General features: G+C 47.0%; 1 protein-coding gene and 1 long non-coding RNA gene across 2 annotated transcripts in view; both read left to right on the top strand.

Moving 5' to 3' along the window:
• The window catches only part of LOC308184893, a 470,974-nt gene that overhangs the window by 284,556 nt on the left and 164,632 nt on the right, over positions 1 to 21,786 (top strand). The window lies entirely within an intron of this gene.
• Positions 1 to 21,786, top strand: part of LOC308184773 (uncharacterized protein) — a 242,858-nt gene that overhangs the window by 97,262 nt on the left and 123,810 nt on the right. The gene's annotated exons all lie outside the window — the stretch shown is intronic.

The raw sequence follows: 21,786 nt of genomic DNA, 5'->3' as shown, positions 1-21,786 counted from the left end.
GCCCTTTTTGGTGCCCAACGTGCAGCAAAGAAGGTTTAAGATAACGACAATCTGACCAGAGTGTGCTAAACCAAAACTGGTGTAAGTATTAGATCTGCTTAATAGTTGCTAGTCACAATGTTGATTGCTTTGATCTCAAGTCTGCTGTGCCTGTTTTCCAAATTGAGTTATATAGCACACTACTTACTGTATGTGTTTCCTGTCGTGCTGTTTATCCTTTCCGGGGCCTGGTTTAAGATCATTATTTTACTGTGCGGTGTAACACTGGCTTATGATATGATGAAATTGCTGGTCATGAGACTAACCTGGTATTTGTACTCAGCACTGTCGTCAACTCCATACTTTGGAAACCATATCTCAGAAACTATTAACAATTACACATTTTACCTTTTTTCTTCAGGGAGCCAATCTGTGGAGGGGACAGGGGGAGATATTTTTCCTACTCGTTCGCTCTCCCTTTCTCCTTCACCCCTCTTTTCTCCTCCAGGCTAGTTACGACAGTTCTTAAAGATGTTGAATATCCTTGGGATGTTCAGACCAGCATGTTGTTATTGTTATGTCTCATGAATGCGCTTCAGAATTTGTTTTAGGTTAAAAAACTACTTAGGAATGCCATCCAGAGATCTGTCCTGAGGCAGGATAATTATGAGTGGCAGGGATTGTGGGAGGATATGTGCATGCATCTAGATCATTGGGACCTCCAGTGCTTTGGAAATTCACCCCTGAACAACTACAAAATCCTAAAAAACTGTTAGAATGCTTGAAAAAGGTGTGTCATCACCCTGGCAATTCCAAAGAGACACAAATCACTGCAATGTGCTGGGGTCTGGCCTGTGCCTATCGAGCTGCAATCGATGCCACTATAACCCTAGTGACAGACCCTGTGGACACTCCAAGTCCTGTGACAGGCCCAACGGCCACTCCAACCCCTGAAGCCATTCCAAACACTATGATGGACTCTGCGGCCACTCCAGCCCCTGCGGCCACTGCAGCCCCTGCGGCCACTCCAGCTCCTGCGGCCACTCCAACCCCTGTGATGGGCCCAGCCGTCTTTCAAGCTCCTGTGACGGGCCCAGTGGTCATTTCAACCCCTGTGATGGGCCCAGCAGTCGTTCCAGCTCCTGTGACGGGCCCTGCAATCGTTCCAACCCCTGTGACGGGCCCAGCAGTCGTTCCAGCTCCTGTGACGGGCCCAGCGGTTGTTCCAACCCCTGTGGCAGGTCCTGTGTTGATTCCAACCCCTGTGACGGGCCCTGTGGCTGGGTCAGGGAAACAAACTGTACCAGTGCAAGTTGCCCCAAGATGAAAAAATGGTTTAGAGAGTCAGATCGTTTAGAACGCAGAGAAACTCCTGCTAAGACTAGGTATGGAGAAGACAAGGCCGGGCCATCAGAGGAACAGGAGGATGAAGATGAAGATATCGCAAAAACAACAACTACCAGAAATCTATACCAGCGTGAGCTACGAGATGTGCAAAAAGATTTCAGTTGTTGTCTAGGTGAGCACCTTGTCACCTGACTGCTCCGTTGCTGGGACACCGGAGCCAATTGTGTGGAATTAGAGGGCAGGGAAGCCAGGCGGCTGGGATCCCTTGCTAGAGACGCAGGCATTGACAAAGCAATTGGAGATGGAGCACGATCTCGCAGCCTCTGGAGGCGTCTCCTGTCAGCTGTGCAGGAAAGGTATCCCTTCAAGGAAGAATTTGTATGTCTACCAGGCAAGTGGACCACTATGGAGAAGGGAATTCAGTACCTGAGGGAATTAGCCGTACAGAAGCCGTACAGAAGAATGCTTTTGAATGGGGCCCTGAGCAACGACAAGCCTTTGAACAAATTAAGCAGGAAATAGTTCATGCAGTAGCCCTTGGGCCAGTCCGAACAGGACCAGATGTAAAGAATGTGCTCTACACTGCAGCCAGGGAGAATGGTCCCACCTGGAGCCTCTGGCAGAAAGAACCTGGGGAAACTTGAAGTCGACCCCTAGGCTTCTGGAGTAAGGGATACAGAGGATCTGAGGCCCCCTACACCCCAACCGAAAAGGAGATATTGGCAGCATATGAAGGAGTTCGATCTGCTTCGGAAGTGGTTGGTACTGAAGCGCAGCTCCTCCTAGCACCCCGACTGCCGGTACTAGGCTGGATGTTCAAAGGAAGGGTCCCCTCTACACATCATGCAACTGATGCTACATGGAGCAAGTGGGTTGCACTGGTTACTCAGCGGGCTCGAATAGGAAACCCCAGTTGCCCAGGAATCTTGGAAGTGATTATGGACTGGCCAGAAGGCAAATACTTTGGGATATCATCAGAGGAGGGGTTGGCCCGAGCTGAAGAAGCCCCACTGTACAACAAGCTACCAGAAAATGAGAAGAAATATGCCCTGTTCACTGATCACAGAATCACAGAATCACAGAATCGAAGGGGTTGGAAGGGACCTCGAAAGATCATCGGGTCCAACCCCCCTGCCAAAGCAGGCTCCTTAGAGCAGGCTGCCCATGTAGGCGTCCAGATGTGCCTTGAATATCTCCAGAGAGGGAGACTCCACAACCTCCCTGGGCATCCTGTTCCAGTGCTCTGTCACCCTCATGGTGAAGAAGTTCTTTCGCATGCTGGTTCAGAACTTCCTGTGCTCCATCTTGTGGCCATTGCCCCTTGTCCTGTCCCCACAAACCACTGAGAAGAGGTTGGCCAAATCCCTCTGTCTCCCACACCTCAGGTATTTATACACATTGATGAGATCCCCTCTCAGTCTTCTCTTCTCCAGGCTGAACAGACCCAGGTCTCGCAGCCTTTCTTCATAGGGAAGATGCTCCAGGCCCCGTATCATCTTTGTGGCCCTCCGCTGGACTCTTTCCAGGAGATCCCTGTCTTTTTTGTACTGGGGAGCCCAGAACTGGACACAGTACTCCAGGTGAGGCCTGACCAGGGCAGAGTAGAGGGGGAGGATCACCTCCCTTGACCTGCTGGCCACGCTCCTTTTAATGCACGCCAGGATCCCATTGGCCCTCTTGGCCATGAGGGCACATTGCTGGCTCATGGTCAACCTGTCGTCCACCAGGACCCCCAGGTCCTTCTCCTCAGAGCTCCTCTCCAGCAGGTCATCCCCCAGCCTGTACTGGTACATCCGGTTGTTCCTTCCCAGGTGGAGGACTCTACACTTGCTCTTGTTAAACCTCATTTGGTTTCTTCCTGCTCAGCTCTCCAGGCGGTCCAGGTCTCGCTGAATGGCAGCACAGCCTTCTGGCGTGTCAGCCACTCCTCCCAGCTTTGTGTCATCGGCGTACTTGCTGAGGGTGGTCACCATTCCCTCATCAAGGTTGTCGATGAAGATGTTGAACAAGACCGGACCCAGCACCGACCCCTGGGGAACACTGCTAGTCACAGGGCTCCAGCCGGACTCTGCGCCGCCGATCACCACCCTCTGAACTCGGCCAGTCAGCCAGTTCTCAACCCACCTTACTGTCCACTCCTCTATCCCACACTTTCTCAGCTTTGCTATCAGGATGTCATGGGAGACAGTATCAAAAGCCTTGCTGAAGTCAAGGTAGATGACATCCACTGCTCTCCCCCCATCTACCCAGCTGGTGATGCCATCAGAGAAGGCAACGAGGTTGGTCGAGCACGACTTCCCCTTGGTGAATCCATGCTGACTACTCCTCATAACCTTCTTCTCTTCCAATTGCTTGGAGATGGCATCCAGAACAAGCTGTTCCAACACCTTGCCAGGGACAGAGGTGAGACTGACTGGCCTGTAGTTTCCCGGATCCTCCTTCTTGCCCTTCTTGAAGACTGGAGTGACATTGGCTATCCTCCAATCTTCAGGCACCTCTCCTGTTCTCCAGGACCTTTCAAAGATGATAGAGAGCAGTTCGGCGATCACCTCTGCCAACTCCCTTAGCACACGTGGATGCATCCCATTGGGACCCATGGATTTGTGTGCGTTGAGCCCACTCAGGCGCTCCCCAACTGCCCTCGGGTCAACCACGGGGAAGCCCTCCATTTCCCAGACCCTTTCTCCTCCTGCCAGGGTCGAGGAGTCCCGGGGGGGAGTCCTTGAAGCAAAGACTGAAGCAAAGAAAGCATTCAGTATCTCCGCCTTCTCGGCGTCTCCCATTACCAGGACACCCCCCTCGTTCAGCAAGGGACCTACATTATCCCTAGTCTTCCTTTTACTGTTTACATACTTAAAAAAAAAAACTTTTTATTATCCTTTATCTCTTTTGCAAGCCTCATCTCTAGGTGGGCTTTAGCCTTCCTCGTCACGTCCCTGCAGGCCCTGACAACACTTTGATACTCCTCCCAAGAGGACAGGCCCTTTTTCCACATTTCATAGACCTTCCTCTTCCTTTTGATCTTATCGATGAGCTCCTTGCTCATCCACGCATGTTTCCTGCCCCCCTTTCCCGATTTCCTACTCTTAGGGATGCACCGATCCTGAGCTTGGAAGAAGTGCTGTTTACATGTAGCCCAGCTTTCACAAGCACTCTTGCCTTCTAGCAACCTAGCCCAGGAGATACCCCCAGGCAGGTCCCGGAAGAGGTCAAAGTTGGCTCTTCAAAAGTCCAGGGTAACAATCCTGCTTTCAGCCTTACTTCTTCCACCAAGTTCCATCTTGAACTCCACCATCTCATGGTCGCTGCATCCCAAGCTGCCCCCAACCTTGACATCCCTAACAAGCCCATCCCTGTTGGTAAGGACAAGGTCTAGAAGCACCACCCTGTTCACTGATGGGTCCTGTCGTACTGTGGGAAAGCATCGGAGATGGAAAGCTGCTGTATGGAGTCCTACACGACGAGTTGCAGAAGCTGCTGAGGGAGAAGGTGAATCGAGTCAGTTTGCAGAAGTGAAAGCCATTCAGCTGGCTTTAGATATTGCTGAACGAGAAAAGTGGCCAGTTCTCTATCTCTATACTGATTCATGGATGGTAGCAAATGCCCTGTGGGGGTGGTTACAGCAATGGAAGCAGAACAACTGGCAGCGCAGGGGCAAACCCATCTGGGCTGCTGCATTGTGGCAAGATATTGCTGCCCGGGTAGAGAACCTGGTTGTAAAGGTACGCCATGTAGATGCTCATGTGCCCAAGAATCGGGCTACTGAAGAACATCAAAACAACCAGCAGATGGATCAGGCTGCTAAGATTGAAGTGGCTCAGGTGGACCTGGACTGGCAACATAAAGGTGAATTATTTATAGCCCGATGGGCCCATGACACCTCAGGCCATCAAGGTTCCTTCAAGCCATCAGGCTTCATTTTCCTGATTCTCTTCCCCATCCCAGAGAGGGACGGGGGAGGGTGAGAGAACGGCTGTGTGGTGCTTAGCTGCCGGCCGGGTTAAACCACAACATCAAATCAGTGTGTCCAGGTAATTTAAAGCTGAAAGCTTGAAGGGACTGAGAAATGTTATTAACAAATGAAGTTAATTTTTAACAATGCTTTGAAAGCTATGAAGCTCCACTATACTGAAAATTTGCTAACATAATTACAATATTTGAAATGTTGAAACGGTGACTGTTGGAAAGGTAAACAGAAGCTAGCATGACATCATTCCTGAACAAATGATAATAAAAACAATTCTGTTGATATCGACTTCTCCAGATATTTGCCTTAAAACACCTACCATCCTAATAGAAATGTGAGGCTATGGAATCAACAGGCTGCACAACAGAACAATTTAAAATCTTCTCTTGTAACTATGATCATTAGGGAAGAAGTATCAGTACACTGGGCCATAATGTCTAAGGCCACTCAGCAATAACCACATTACAACAGTAACCAACTGTTTTTAAAACAATAAATGTGGTACAAATGTAGAAACATTGCTGGTATAGCAGATGCTTATATTGCTGAGGTAACTTATGAGGGGGAGAGTGATACTTTATGGTATGATTTGAATCACTTGGTTAAAAGTTCATGTCCAACCAACTTGAGTTTTAATACCTAGAAGATGGTAAATGGGGACTTCCATAAATAGAGGCATTGTGCTGAGTTTCAGGAGGCACATTTATTTCCCACAACAGTAGTAGCTTTTCTATGTAATTGTGGGGAGCCCAATGAATTACTGCACTGGTGAAATGCAGACAATATTGCTTGCTAGTAAGGAATGTGGTGTGATGTTTTTAAACCACTGTTGGCAGCACTAAAAACAGACTTCATTTTGAGCTGTTATAATCATGATGATCTAAGGATATGTGAGAGGCATGACCCAGGAACAGGTAATGTCCTTTATTAAACCAATAGATGAAGAAAACAGACAAGCCCATCCGTTTTTATAGGTATTTCAGTTGGTCAAGAAAAAGATATGACTTCTCTCTGCAGACCTTGTCTGTTATAAAAGAAATTAATTAGAAAAGGCACCTGGCTCTTTTATCCTATCACCATACCCTTAATGATTCCTCATTGCCCCACAGGTTAAAATTTGTCAGTTTGTCATCATAAATCTATCTAGGAAATTCAGTGTATGATTTAGCAACAGACATATATGTAGGACAAGACAGCTGAACTCTCCTGTAATACTGCAGTTCGTGTCTTACTACCACATTTGCTTTTTGACCATTTTGCTTTATGTCCATTTTGCATGACAATGCTCTTGTCCCTAACAACTCGATTTGTGTGCAGTCCTCACACTTACACAAAGACCACTAACATGCTGTTTACTTTCAGACAAATGTGAAAGACCAAGCCCAGAGATTAATTTCTCTACAGAGAAACAACTGCATGTAGCGTGTTGTAATCATTGCCACAGCTTTGCAAGAGAAGGATGTGAATAAACCTGATCACAGACCGGGGGCACTTCCCACCATGAGCAGCCTCCCTCTCAGGGACCTGTCTGTGCAGAGATGGATCCTCTGCAGGACTGAGTCAAACTTTTGGAAGGAGGAGCTGACTTCGGATAGACATTTCCTTTCAGACAGCAAATTAAAACAGTCTCGGTTTCTTTGCTGGCACTTTGAGTTCTGCTCCGGGATTTTAAGCAATAAGGCATTTAGTGATGAAGCGGACAGCTATATTTCTCTGAAAATGTGCCTTCCTAAACCTTCCAAAAAAGTAAGTTTTGGAGGAAAAACCATTCCTGGCTCTGGCAGTAGTGGCCCTGGCCAAGGAATATTCATGTCTTTCCCCAAGAAATGCTGTGTTCCTCTCCTGCTGTTTTCTGCCCTGTTCTGCCAAAGAGCCTTGCAGGGAGAAATGCTCCCAAACATGAACAAACAGTGGTTTTCATCTGGAAAGGTTTATTCCCAATTAACCCATGTAGGGACAGACCAGGATCAATGCTGAACCAGGACTCCCTTGGCATGCCTTGCCAAAAAATTATTTGTCCCTGAAGTTTTATGGACAATTAAACACAAAATAGCTTTGCCAGGGTTAACGTGGAACAAGTTTCATTAAGGTAAAATAAGCTATTTATAGCAAGCTGTGGCTGCTTGTATTTCCAAACTCAAGAGCGCAATATAGTGCCTCTTTTTATGACTGCGCTTCGCAACCTTTGACCACTCAGAGAGTTGGAAGGACCTGATGCCACATCCCCTTTGGTGTGCCAAGAGTCTGTTGCTTGTTAGGGCAGAGCTGTACTTAGACACCAAAATGTTAGGTGCCTTAAAAATGCATAGCTAGGCTCCAACAGTGCCCAAGAACCCAGGCAGAGGCTGATGCAATCCACTGCAACTTAGTGTTTTTTTTTTTGTTTTTTTTTTTTTTGGTTAAATAGAGCCCAGAAATAAATCCATCTTATTCGCATTGATGAAGAGAGGCCAAACAGACTGAAAGCTCTTGGTGGGACCCTTGACTTGTGAAAGAACTTTTGGCAAATATTCACTGAATGCTAAATTCTGAGTTTGCTGTACAGTTTTTCTCTGCTCCATTTCTTTGCTCTTTGGATCCCTGACATCTCTGTTCCCTGCTGCTTTCCAGATGTAGCAGATCACCTTTAAAAATATTTAAGTTTTTCAGAAACCTGCAAAATTCTGAATGTTAGATGCCCAAAACTTGCTTGGTTTTGCTGTCCCCTTAAGTTCAAGGGAAGAAAACAAGCTGATGATGATAGGCAAGAATTTCACTTGGCAGAGTTTGGTGTAATGTTACTAAAGTCAAGGGAGTGTCCTCACTATACACTGAGCAAGGACTCCAGAGGGCCTGAAGATGACCCTGGAGTGGCTCTTTGTGCTGTGGCATTGCTTTACAGCAGATATGCACATGCAGATGTGCAGGACCCTGCGTCACAGCTCTGGCAGTCAGTCTAACCACCATTCCTCTGGTGCAATTTCAGTCTCATAGGCACAGCCTGCTCTGCCCAACAACGTCTCCCATCCTGGGACCCAACTAAAGAGCTTTTGTGATTCTGAGAGAGAAACGAGAGGACAGGGTCTGGGATGAATTGGCCAGGATGGAGACTAGAGGTGTTTGTGCTATGAGCCCCAGTGCCAAGGAGGCATACAGTCACGGAGGGCAGGGAGTGCTCAGAACAGCCCTGCACTGGCTTTGCCCTGGGCTGAGGTAGGCAGGCTGCATGTTGGACACCTCAAGCTCTGTCTTCCCCAGGGCTTGCTCCAGTACCATGGGATGGATCCAGCCCCTGGCCTGTCTGCCAGGATGGGATGGAGAGCAAGGGCAGGAGGGAAGAAGAGGAAACAGATGGCACTGATGGGTGACCACAAAAGTGGCCAGACCTTCCCAGCGTCACAAACTGAAGGCAGTGCAGCATGCATGAAAAAGCATGACATGATTGCATCTGAAGGAAAATAAATCCTTGAAACTAAATAGCTTTTCTTCAAACAACATTGAGTAAAGCACCATCAGAATGCATGCCTCTGAAGAACAGCAGTAACAACCAGAACAGTCCCTTCCCTGAGTAGCTTTGAACTCAAGTGGTAAAATCTTGGGGGAGTCTGCAAAAAAATCACTACCTCTGCCTGGAAGTGTTTGCCATTTGTTACAACCACTGGCTAGCGTAAACCTCAGCTTAGATCTGCTTTATCATCTGTGGAGAGTGACTGCTATTTAAGATTAGCATTCTCAAATTTCCCAGCTGCTAAAAACACCACTTTCTGGGTATTAACAGGACCACATCTAACTTTTTACCCTAATGTGATAAGACAAAAGCTGGCATCATGTAAATTAAGAAACTCAGTTACCAAGTCCTATGCAGATATCAAAGATGCCAAGAAATCAGGAAGAGGGAGAACTGCTAATGTTTATATAAATAGAAAATGACAAAATTACTAGGGAAAAAAAGGCATATGTGGTCTTCAAAGTGATTCTTACAAAAAAAACGTAGAGCAAGAGAGAGTACAGCAAATGAAAAGCTCAGAAGAAAGGTCCTTAACATTGTCAATGTAATGGCCTTGCTTTGCAAGATGGGTTGGCAGAGGCGCTGCAGGACTCAGTCTGCTAATACATTTCTACAGAATTTTTCTTTTTATCACTAGTCACTTCTGATACTCCTTCATTTGTGTGGACAAAGAGGTGGAGCATCTGGAAATGATGAACACATCTGAAGAAATTAAGCTAAATTAATCAGACTTACCATCAACACAAGGACATTCATGAGCCCATCAATGCTTGTCCTCTTAAAAGTTGTTTTTCCACTGTTCTGCATTAGTTTGGTGTCTGGCCCTGGAGATGAAACAAGTTCATGAATTTTAGAAATAAAGCTTAGCAGTTCTAAAGCCGGTTCACAGAATCACAGAATCGTCTAGGTTGGAAGAGACCTCCAAGATCACCCAGTCCAACCTCTTACCTAATACTAACAAGTCCTCCACTAAACCATATCACTAAGCTCAACATCTAAACGTCTCTTAAAGACCTCCAGGGATGGTGACTCAACCACTTCCCTGGGCAGCCCATTGCAATGCCTAACAACCCTTTCAGTAAAGAAGTTCTTCCTAATATCCAACCTAAACCTCCCCTGGCACAGCTTTAGCCCATTCCCCCTCGTCCTGTCACCAGGCACGTGGGAGAACAGACCAACCCCCACCTCGCTACAGCCTCCTTTGAGGTACCTATAGAGAGCGATAAGGTCGCCCCTGAGCCTCCTCTTCTCCAGGCTGAACAATCCCAGCTCCCTCAGCCGCTCCTCTTAAGACTTGTTCTCCAGACCCCTCACAAGCTTGGTCGCCCTTCTCTGGACTCTCTCAAGCACCTCCATGTCCTTCTTGTAGTGAGGGGCCCAAAACTGAACACAGTACTCGAGGTGCGGCCTCACCAGAGCCGAGTACAGGGGCACAATCACTTCCCTAGACCTGCTGGCCACACTGCTTCTGATACAAGCCAGGATGCTGTTGGCCTTCTTGGCCACCTGAGCACACTGCTGGCTCATATTCAGCCGACTATCAACCAGTACTCCCAGGTCCTTCTCTGCCAGGCAGCTTTCCAGCCACTCATCTCCCAGCCTGTAGCTCTGCTTGGGGTTGTTGCGCCCCAGGTGCAGGACCCGGCACTTGGCCTTGTTGAACTTCATACAGTTGGCCTCAGCTCATCGGTCCAGCCTATCCAGATCCTCCTGCAGAGCCTTCCTACCCTCGAGCAGATCGACACACGCACCTAACTTGGTGTCGTCTGCAAACTTACTGAGGGTGCACTCGATCCCCTCATCCAGATCATCGATAAAGATATTAAAGAGGACTGGCCCTAGTACTGAGCCCTGGGGGACTCCACTAGTGACCGGCCTCCAACTGGATTTGACTCCATTCACCACAACTCTTTGGGCCCGGCTATCCAGCCAGTTTTTAACCCAACGAAGCGTATGCCAGTCCAAGCCATGAGCAGCCAGTTTCTTCAGGAGAATGCTGTGGGAAACAGTGTCAAAAGCCTTACCGAAGTCAAGGTAGACCACATCCACAACCTTTCCCTCATCCACTAAGCGCGTCACTTTGTCATAGAAGGAGATCAGGTTCGTCAAGCAGGACCTGCCTTTCATAAACCCATGCTGACTGGGCCTGATCGCCTGGTTGCCCTGCAAGTGCCGCGTGATGACACTCAAGACAATCTGCTCCATGAGCTTCCCTGGCACTGAGGTCAAGCTAACAGGCCTATAGTTCCCCGGGTCTACCCTCCGGCCCTTCTTGTAGATGGGCGTCACATTTGCTAGCCTCCAGTCGACTGGGACCTCCCCTGATAGCCAGGACTGCTGATAAATGATGGAAAGCGGCTTGGCCAGCTCCTCCGCCAGTTCTCTCAAGTACCCTCGGGTGGATCCCATCCGGCCCCATCTACTTGCGTACATCCAAGTGCTGTAGCAGGTCACCAACCATTTCCTCGTGGATAGCGAGGGCCACATCCTGCTCCCCATCCCCTTCCACCAGCTCAGGGTACTGGGTATCCAGAGAACAACTGGTCTTGCCGCTAAAGACTGAGGCAAAGAATGCATTAAGCACCTCAGCCTTTTCCTCATCCCTTGTAACTAAATTTCCCCCTGCATCCAGTAAAGGATGGAGATTCTCCTTAGTCCTCCTTTTTGTGCTGATGTATTTATAAAAAACATTTTTTGTTATCTTTAACGGCAGTAGCCAGATTGAGCTCCAGATGAGCTTTGGCCTTTCTAATTTTGTCCCTGCACAGCCTCGCAACATCCTTATAGTCCTCCTGAGTGGCCGACCCTCTTTTCCAAAGATTATAAACCCTCTTTTTTCTCCTAAGCTCGAGCCACAACTCTCTGCTCAGCCAGGCCGGTCTTCTTCCGCGCTGGCTCATCTTTGGGCACGTGGGGACAGACCGCTCCTGAGCCATTAAGATTTCCTTCTTGAAGAGTGCCCAGCCTTCCTGGACTCCTCTGCCCTTCAGAGCCACCTCCCAAGGGACTCTGCCAACCAGTGTCCTGAACAGCTCAAAGTCAGCCCTCCGGAAGTCCAAGACAGCAGTTTTACTGGTCCCCTTCCTGGCTTCGCCAAGAATAGAGAACTCTACCATTTCGTGGTCACTCTGCCCAAGACAGCTCCTGACCACCACATCTCCCACCAGTCCTTCTCTGTTTGTGAACTGAAGGTCTAGCGGGGCACCTCCCCTGGTAGGCTCTCTAACCAGCTGCGTCAGGAAGCTATCATCTTCCACGCTCGCCAGAAACCTCCTAGACTGCTTTCTCTGGGCTGTGTTGTGCTTCCAGGATATGTCTGGGAAGTTGAAGTCACCCATGAGAACAAGCGCTGACGATTTTGCAACTTCTGCCAGCTGCCTGTAGAACTCCTCATCCGTCTCTTCATCCTGGTTCGGCGGTCTATAACAGACCCCCACCAGGATGCTTGCCTTGTTGGCCTTCCCGCTGATCCTAACCCACAGAGACTCAACCTTATCAGTCCCAGCCTCAAGTTCCACAACATCAAAACACTCTCTAATATAGAGAGCCACACCACCACCCCTTCTGTGCTGCCTGTCCCTTCTGAAGAGCCTATAGCCAGACATTGCAGCACTCCAGTCATGAGAGTGGTCCCACCATGTTTCCGTGATGGCAACCAAGTCATAGCCTGCCTGCTGCACAATGGCTTCCAGCTCCTCTTGTTTGTTACCCATGCTGCGTGCATTAGTTTAGATGCACTTCAGTCGGGCTATTGCCTTCTCCCCCGACCTTGCCATTGTTACCCCTGGCACAGCTCCAACAAGCCTTATTTCATCCCTGTCCCCCTTCTTTCCTAGTTTAAAGCGCTCTGTATGAGCCCCGCCAGCTCCTGGGCTAGGATCCGTTTTCCCCTTAGAGATAGGGACCCGTCTGCGGCCATCAGGCCGGGTGCCGAGTAAAGCGCCCCATGGTCAAAAAAAACCAAAATTTCTGTGTTGGCACCAGCCTCTGAGCCACGTGTCAATCAGGTGGGCTTTCCGTGTCCACTCTGTACCCCCCCCACTATTGTAGGGATGGACGAAAACACCACCTGTACTCCCACTCCATCCACTGACCGTCCCAGTCCCCTAAAGTCCCGTTTGATAGCCTTCAGGCTTCTCTCTTCAATATTATCACTGCCAGCCTGGACTATCAAAAGCGGATAGTAGTCAGAGGTGCGAACCAGGTTGGGAAGCTTTCTGGCAACATCCCTGACCCTGGCCCCAGGAGACAGCAGACTTCCCTATGGGTAGGGTCAGGCCGACAAATAGGGCCCTCTGTTCCCCTGAGAAAGGAGTCGCCTACAACAATTACCCTTCTGTCTTTCTTGGTGGAGGCAGTCTTGAGGTGTGGAGTCAACCTCCTCACCCTAGGCATCCTCCTGGGTAGAACTTTCTACCTCATCTTCACCCACCGGTCTCTCAAGCTCTAGGGCCTCAAACCTGTTGTGTACACGCACCTGGGAAGGTGGGGGTGGTAGGAGGGGCATCTCCTGTGAGGTCGAGCAGGGCCCTGTCTCCATTCCTCCTCAACTCCTAGGTCCCCTCCCTCTGCCCGACAGGGCAGGGGGTCCACCCCCATTTGGGGTGTCTCACCCCGGTACCTCTCCTTCAGGCCCTGCAGGGAGTTGCTCCACCAGTCTATCTCCTGCTCACACTCCCTGATAGCCCTCAACCTCTCCACCTCCACCCTGAGCTCTGACACCAGGCAGACCAGGTCATCCACCTGCTCGCACCTCACACACACAGTCCCTCTGCCTCCCTCAGATGGCAGCAACAGGCTCAGACACTCCCTACATCCAGAGACCTGAACTGCCACATTTTTGAGCAGGTGGTCAGTCTGGGTGGTTACAGACTTTCTAGAGAGAGCAGTCTGCCTGGTGTAGACCATTGCAGCCCAGCTAGCAGTCGACAGCCGTTAGAGGAGTTGTTCGTATGGGCAGGGGGGGGAACGTTCTGCGCTCTCTGCCCTCCCTGCGCGAACTGACGCACCCCACCCTTCTGACGCGCTCCTGGTCGCTCGCGCTCCCTAGGGACTGCTTTTGAATGGCCGGGGAGGGGGCGCTGCTGGCTCCGCCTACGCCTCGTCAGCCTCACTCGAGAGGGCTGCCGGGTCCCGGCGGCTCCCTCGAGAGGCCTCGATGTCGGAAAAAAAGCCCTGCCTGTCCCGATCCCCCGTTCCGCTGCAGAACGCGTCTGCCCCAGAGCCGATTGCCTCGGCAAGGGGCGAAAAGTTCCCTTTGAGGCCTCACTGTGCTCTACCGAATAAATACCCATCATAGCTTTCTTGAAGGTAGGTACATACAGTTTACAGTGCTAGTAGGAAATTTAGGCAGAAAAAGGTTAAGTCACTTCCCTTAGATTATATGGAGTCACATAAAGCCATTGATTCTGGATTTTGATCAATTCCCTTCTTTCAACAGTCAATCCTTCCTTTCAGGTTGAATTACTTTCCACAGAATACCTGATACTGCTCTGTTATTAGTGACATATTATACATTGTCTCATATGTCTACAGAACCGTAGAAACAATAGGTCTATGCTTGTAAAAAGCATAGATCTAATAGTCTACAATAATATCATTGATGGCCCTGATATTCCAATTTGGATTGAAGTCATATAGAAATGCTGTGGAATTTTTAATTGGATATACTTAAGAGTGGGAAATTTTGAACAAGTCTGGGGAGAGAGATGCCTATTGACACAACATGGGTCACTAATGGCAGATTTAATTCAGATTTAATTCTTAAACAGATTTAATTCTTAAATTCTTTCTTATTGAGTGACCAAGACTTTTCTCATATAATTTACTGCATGTTTTTCAGAAATAAGAGACTACTTCTGTTAACAAAAGCATTTAATTAAGATCAAATGGGATGTTATAATATATTGTTTGCAACCCAGTTTTCTCTTATAGAACACTATTAAAAATTTCAGGTTAAAATCCCCTACAGTATGCAAAACTCCTAGTCTAGATTTAATCTAAGGGATTGCATGTATTGTTTTGCTTTTTTTGGTTTTAGCTGGTAGAAACATATTTTCCAAAGAGGAAAATATTTGGTTCCTTTGTCCTTACTAGTATGATGTGCTTCTGTGCTAAAGCTTTTGTGCTCTGCAGTTCATGTCAGTTTTTCTACCCACCAGCATAAATAACGAGACCAAAGCACCACTCCGTGTTCCTAATAGTACAGCCCCTCAGCAACATCTTCTCATTGTCCAGGGCGTATTTTTCTCCTCGAAGAGTAAGAGTTCCTGTGAACTTATCCAGCTTGTTATTTGGTGCCTCGCATTTGACTTCACCTGTTAAAAAAAAAAAAAAAAAAAAAAAAGCTGGTAAAAATCTTTGTAACCTAGAAATATGTTGATCAATACTGCATTCTCATGTGATCCCCAGACAGGGAATATTATACAGTAATAATAGATTGTAGCTGCAGTTACCTGCTGATCTTATCATGTCCATCCTTTATCCTACATTTACTGATGTTTTGAGATATTGCTCCTACCCCATATCTTGTCATAATCCAATGGGCCACAACAAATTTGGATTTATATTAGATTTTTGGAAATGGCAATTTTTTACTGGTAGAGTCCAAAACAAAGTTTCCACTCCTTTTATGTGCATAAGAAGAAATACTGAACAAGCAACATACTTTTAATCCTTTTACAGCAAGTTCATCATGGTAGGATGTCACTGGATAATTTTAGATAACAGTGCTGACCTCACATAATTCCTGTTCCATTTTCTTAAAAACTGCAGAAACCCAAGTTAGAAAATCATTGCCTGAAGGCTGCAAGAGAGTAATTAATTGAAGTGTATTTGTTCACTGTTTTTAATTTCATCTATTTTTATAAGTTTCACTGACACTTGAAAAAAGATGCTACTGCGTTTCTCAATGTAGCTGACACTGTAAGTGATTGGAGAACCTGTTTCCATTTCCACAATTATTTATTTCTTATAACAAAACACGTTCACATAAAACTGTAAATACAGATACTTCAGTATAAAAAATATTTAAATCAACATTTGCACCTAACATCTGAAGATTCAAAGCAGAGTCCTGTGTATGTATTTGAAAGAACTGGAAAATACAAATACACCTTACTGAAAGGGATTCCAAGAGTTCAGTCTGTTCAGTTAATCAGTAGGAACATTAAAGTTATTTTCACAGAATCACAGAATCGTCTAGGTTGGAAGAGACCTCCAAGATCACCTAGTCCAACCTCTGACCTAACACTAACAAGTCCTCCACTAAACCATATCACTAAGCTCAACATCTAAACGTCTCTTAAAGACCGCCAGGGATGGTGACTCAACCACTTCCCCGGGCAGCCTATTCCAACGCCTAACAACCCTTTCGGTAAAGAAGTTCTTCTTAATATCCAATCTAAACCTCCCCTGGCGCAACTTTAGCCCATTCCCCCTCGTCCTGTCACCAGGCACGTGGGAGAATAGACCAACCCCCACCTCGCTACAGCCTCCTTTGAGGTACCTATAGAGAGCGATGAGGTCGCCCCTGAGCCTCCTCTTCTCCAGGCTGAACAATCCCAGCTCCCTCAGCCGCTCCTCTTAAGACTTGTTCTCCAGACCCCTCACCAGCTTGGTCGCCCTTCTCTGGACTCTCTCGAGCACCTCCATGTCCTTCTTGTAGTGAGGGGCCCAAAACTGAACACAGTACTCGAGGTGCGGCCTCACCAGAGCCGAGTACAGGGGCACAATCACTTCCCTAGACCTGCTGGCCACACTGCTTCTGATACAAGCCAGGATGCTGTTGGCCTTCTTGGCCACCTGAGCACACTGCTGGCTCATATTCAGCCGACTATCAACCAGTACTCCCAGGTCCTTCTCTGCCAGGCAGCTTTCCAACCACTCATCTCCCAGCTTGTAGCTCTGCTTGGGGTTGTTGCGCCCCAGGTGCAGGACCCGGCACTTGGCCTTGTTGAACTTCATACAGTTGGCCTCAGCTCATCGGTCCAGCCTATCCAGATCCTCCTGCAGAGCCTTCCTACCCTCGAGCAGATCGACACACGCACCTAACTTGGTGTCGTCTGCAAACTTACTGAGGGTGCACTCGATCCCCTCATCCAGATCATCGATAAAGATATTAAAGAGGACTGGCCCTAGTACTGAGCCCTGGGGGACTCCACTAGTGACCGGCCTCCAACTGGATTTGACTCCATTCACCACAACTCTTTGGGCCCGGCTATCCAGCCAGTTTTTAACCCAACGAAGCGTATGCCAGTCCAAGCCATGAGCAGCCAGTTTCTTCAGGAGAATGTTGTGGGAAACGGTGTCAAAAGCCTTACTGAAATCAAGGTAGACCACATCGACAGCCTTTCCCTCATCCACTAAGCGTGTCACTTTGTCATAGAAGGAGATCAGGTTCGTCAAGCAGGACCTGCTTTTCATAAACCCATGCTGACTGGGCCTGATCGCCTGGTTGCCCTGCAAGTGCCACGTGATGACACTCAAGACAATCTGCTCCATGAGCTTCCCTAGCACTGACGTCAAATTTGAGCACAGGCTGCAAATATCTACATAAGGACCAGCATTTTCAGAGAATACAGCTTTCCCATCTGTTCTCAGACAAACACACTCAGTTCAAGAGGTTGGAAGCAAAATCCAGGGAAGTGCAGAAAGAAGTACAGCTTTAAGTATCGTGGTAATATCCACCACTGAAAAATTTAAATTCAGGAATGGATGTTCTTTTCATAGAAAGGTAGTTCTACTGTAGTGCAGACAAATCATTAATATGAAAGATGAAAAAATTAGGAAATTCAATGACACGTGACATCAGAGCTGATAATGCTGATCTTCTGTTTTATCATCTAGTTGATACAAGAACAATCGGACCTGTCCTCCTTAATTTGTAAAAGTCTACAGTAACCACACCTGTCTCATGACAGCCCTCGCAACCCTCAAAAAGCACAATGAAAACAGAGGCTTTGCAGTGTAAGCTGAAACACAGCACAATGAGACTGGTGAACCAAAACCAGGGCGTGATCTGTCACTAGGAAGACTGCCTCTCATGCTACCATTGGGACATGCCTTGAGTACCTCGTGTGTTAGCATCTGAATCTGCTTTCCAGTATGTGGGTGGGTCTGAGATTTTGACATCAGAACGTATCCACTCAAATTAGTCTGACCACAAAAAAGTGAGAAGCTCGAGAAATTCACCCAGTGCACCTGCCTCAGTAACTCTGAAAGACGCTGTGCCTCCTGTCTCCTTCCATTAACAGCAAGTGGATATCTGAATGCATTTCACCTGAAAGAGTTAAATACTGCAAAGTCTACATGTGATAAGTAGTAGGTAAGAGAAAAATATTGTTTCCTTTCTTATCTCCCAGTTCCTCATATCAAATCTAGTTCATCATTTTGCAAGCATCTTCCTTATCTGAACCATCGCAACGTCAACAAACATCATAACTCACTTTAAGCATTCCGCTGAGTGCCTCTATTAGCTGCTCAGCCCTTCCCTCTCTTCCTCTCTTAAGAAATAATTATATAAAGAACTACATAAATACTTTCACAGAGATAACATAGGGAAATGTAAGGTTGGGTCTGATTCCAGGCACTCTTCCCAGTATTCTTCCAAATATAAATCATCCTGGGAAACATTTTATTCATTTTAGTATTGCAAAGAGTCCACTTTTATTTGCAGTATAACCAAAATAGAGATTTAAAGGACAAATAAATATTTGATAGAGGAAATTTAATTTCCAAAAGATTTTGAAACGTTTTTTAATTATGCAGTATCAAGAATGCAGTATCTTTAGATAAGCATTATACAGAAAATGCTTGAAAAAGTGGTTTAAGATTAAGGTTTTGCTTACAAATTGATACACACTGCAGCCTCCTCAGGAAGACAGTTAAGACATGCAACCCTTACTATTAACTTAGAACATCTAATTGCACCCGCAAAAGCATATTTCTCAAGACCTAAAACACTCTGAACCACAGCCTTCACTTTGGAGAAGTCCCGATATACTGAGCCATCACTGAGCTGAGACCACACACAATATTTCACAAAACCTCAACATAGAAAGCAAAAGAAAAGCCCATGCCTTTGGATGGTACTACCAGAGACTGCTTAAACTATGCTAACTCTCTGCCACACCACCACCATTTTTCCTGGAATCATTATTTCAAGGAGTTTTTTTTTTCTCTTTGTTTAAAAGCATTTCCTGAGAGCCTGCAGTCCTTGCAAAGGTCCAAGGACAGCAGCACTCACTCCACCCCTTTCCATACCGACTCTTCCTGCAATCCTGCCCTCCTATTGAAGCCAGTAGGGCTCCATGAAGCTTGATGGACACCCCTTGGTCTGTTCCCCCATCCTCTCTCTGCAGAGGGATGATGCATGAGCATGGGGTATTCTGTTTGCAGCAGGTCTGGCTCCTTTTTCCTATATATGTGCTGCTACATATTTGAGATACAAAACAGTGTGAAGAAAGGACACCTTGACTGTTAACCACATCTTCACTGCTGGCCCATAAATATTTTAAAATGAAGTCTTTTTGTGGCACTGATAGAGGAGAGAAATGCTGGCAGGGCTGAGCTTCAAGAAGTAGTCACTTGCCCTGTGTGCACAGAGTTAGTCCTCAGGTCAGCATGGTGTCTGGGAAGTGCAGCTAGAGGTTCCATCGATGTAAAAGTGTAGTGTAAACATGTTTTTAGATCAGAACTAAGCATGTGATATTGAGAAAACAGTTTCCACTGTGCAATTACACAAACTCGTGGTATTTAGGTTCAAGTTGGGCAGTCTCAACACATACAGAGAGATGCTAAAGAAAAGTGTGCAGCCAGAAGAATTGCCACCAATGCACTTTCAGGTAGTAGCCATACCTGGTACCTAAGAGACCTGCAAGCAAAGGACGGATATCTTTCTATATGCTGCTGTTATCTGCTGTACAGACCACAGTGTGCCCCTTCTGTTTTCCTGCTACTGCATCCAGAGGAGTCCTGTGCAAGTAGCAGGGGGTAGCCTGGAAGGGAGATGTTCAAGCAATCTCTGGACTCTAGTGTTTGAAAAATACTTTGAAAAGTGAGTTTTCTATGTAGACTCACCATTGAACTCTGTCAGTTTCTGAAGATCTCCAAGCTCTGCAGTGACTGTCAGTGCCTGCTTCACCTTGAGGTTTGTTTCACTGTAATAAATTACATAAGGCATAAAGGACTGAGTCCAGCACTCCCTTAAAGTCCTCCTTCAATTCTTGAAGACTGTATTCTTCCCTAGACATCTGATGGACCATGCCAAAAGGATTTTGTTGCCGTTTTCAGCTGCAAAAACATGCAGTCCAGAGGAATTCTGGACATGGGACCAAAGAGGGCAAGGTGGCTCTGCCACTGTCACCACAAAGTGTAGGACCAAGCATCCCATCTCCCTGAGCAGCTTGCTGTCTATCCTGCCACTCACAGCACACAGAATCCCCAGGTATTTGACCATATAAGAGAGCTTTGGATCTTCTCCCATAGTATTCCAGTCCTGAAGTGCACTGAAGTCCTGGGACTAGCTAGCTGGGGAGGTGAGTTGAAATGCAACATCAAAGAAACATTTCATTTGTCCAAGGCCTTCTAAAGGTTTTCCCTGGCACTTGCATGTACCAGAACTATGGGCTCATTTTCAGGAGAAAGCAGGAGAAAATCCAGAGGGCTGCATGTAAGGTCTGAGGAGACCAGGTCATCTCAATCTCTCTTGTCTTACTTGGTCACCAAAGCAACACCAAAGTCCACAGCTGATGCTAACTCTGGACAATGTAGAAAAGGTAATGCAAATTGGGCCATAACGATGAGGCCAGCTCCAGTTTATGCTAATTAATACAAATCAGCTGTAACCCTCTGACTTGTGGCCAGTTGTGCCCTGTAGTAAGCAACGTTTGGACCGAATAGACCCTTGCAGCATCCAGGGCCACCTGTCCTGGTTTTAGCTAGGATAGAGTTAATTTTCCTCCTAGTAGCTGGTAGGGTGCTGTGTTTTGGATTTAGGATGAGAATAATGTTGATAACACACTGATGTTTTAATTGTTGCAGAGCAGTGCTTACACTAAGCCAAGGGCTGTGTAACACTGGCTTATGATATGATAAAATTACCGGCCATGATACTAATCTGGTATTTGTACTCAGCATTGTCATCAACTCCATACTTTGGGAACCCTACCTCAGAAACTATTAATAACTACACCTTTCATGCTTTTTCTTCAGGGAGCCCATCTATGGAGGGGTCAGGGGAAGATGTTTTTTCCCATTTGTTCACTCTTGCTTTCTTCTCCTCCAGGCGAGTTATGGTAGCTTTTCAAAACTTCGAATATCCTTGGGATGTTCAGACCAGCATGTTCTCATTGTTATGTCTCCTGAATGCGCTTCAGATTTTGTCTAAGGTTAAACAAATACTTAAGAGTGTCATCCAGAGATCTGTCCTGACCCAGGATAGTTATGAGTGGCAGGGAGAGTGGGAGGATATGGGCATGCATCTAGAGCAGTGGGCACCTCCAGTGCTTTGGAAATTCACTCCTGAACAACGGAAAAATCCTAAAAAACTGTTAGAGTGCTTGAGAAAGGTGTGTCATCGCCATGGCTGTACCAGACAAAAACGAATCACTGCAACGTGCTGGGGCTTGGCCTATGCTTACTGAGCTGCATTCAATGCCAATATAACCCCAGTGACAGACCCGGAGGCCACTTAAACCTCTGAGACAGGCGCAGTGGCCACTCCAAACCCTACAATTGGCCCCAAGGCTGAGCCAGGGAAACAAACTGTACCAGTGTCGGTTGCACCCATAACCAAGATGAAAAAATGGTTTAGAGAGCCAGATCATTTAGAACGCAGAGAAACTCCTGCTAAGACTAGGTATGGAGAAGATGAGGCCGGGACATCAGAGGAACAGGAGGATGAAGATGAAGATGTTGCAAAAACAGCAGTATCTAGCCAAAACCTATACCAGCGTGAGCTACGAGATGTGCAAAAAGATTTCAGTCGCTGTATAGGTGAGCAGCT

The sequence above is a fragment of the Anser brachyrhynchus genome (genome assembly GCF_964034855.1).
Source record: "Anser brachyrhynchus genome assembly, chromosome: W".
Classification (NCBI taxonomy): Eukaryota; Metazoa; Chordata; class Aves; order Anseriformes; family Anatidae; genus Anser; species Anser brachyrhynchus.
The sequence above is the reverse complement of the archived record's forward strand: the minus strand, read 5'-3'. Positions and strand labels throughout refer to the sequence as shown.